This window comes from Elephantulus edwardii, unplaced genomic scaffold (assembly GCF_000299155.1).
Source record: "Elephantulus edwardii isolate Elephantulus edwardi_28Jun2011 unplaced genomic scaffold, EleEdw1.0 scaffold00410, whole genome shotgun sequence".
NCBI lineage: Eukaryota > Metazoa > Chordata > Mammalia > Macroscelidea > Macroscelididae > Elephantulus > Elephantulus edwardii.
In genome coordinates, this window is record NW_006400160.1 from 1,073,765 (window position 1) to 1,074,462 (window position 698).

Consider the following 698-nt stretch of genomic DNA (forward strand, 5'->3'; position numbering starts at 1 on the left):
GACTCGACTGCATATAACAACAACAACAACAGCTGGAAAAGCTCACCTCCAAGGAAGATGACTGCCAAATCCTTTCAGCAGAGAGTGGTGTCCACTGGGCTGGGGTTCTCCCGTCCAATCTGCATACTCCACATCTACAATTCCACCCCATTCTGTCTTTCCATTTACGCGCTCGTATATAAACATGGTGCAAACCCCATAAAGGTGAGTTGGCTCTCTGATGGGCTCCCGGAGTGGTGTGTCTCTGACACACTTACCACCATCAGGATATCACTGCTCCCACCAGCAAAGGGACAGTGACCTTTGGTGCCTGGAGAGGGACCTGATGCAGGCTTATCTTATGAAGCAAGTACTCCTTTCCCTGCTTGTTCCTTTGGGAACAGGAACCTGACAGGGGTTTATCTTATCTGGTAAGCACCTTAGCATGGGTAACTCTGCAAGTAATGTGAAAGACCCTTAGATCAAGTGTCTAACTTGGGTTACTGCTGCTCAGTTTCTAGCAGGAAGGGCTAAGAAGAGAGAAGGTAAAACCCTCTTCCTATCTCTGTGCAAGCTCAGACCTCTGGAAAACTACCTCTCACTCTGCTAGTCTTCTTCTGGCTCCACACACAAAGAACAACATTTTCCTAAAAGAAATGGCTAGATCTGTGCATGAATGTAAACCGAGTGATACTGTATTAAAAAGAGCAAAATCCCTA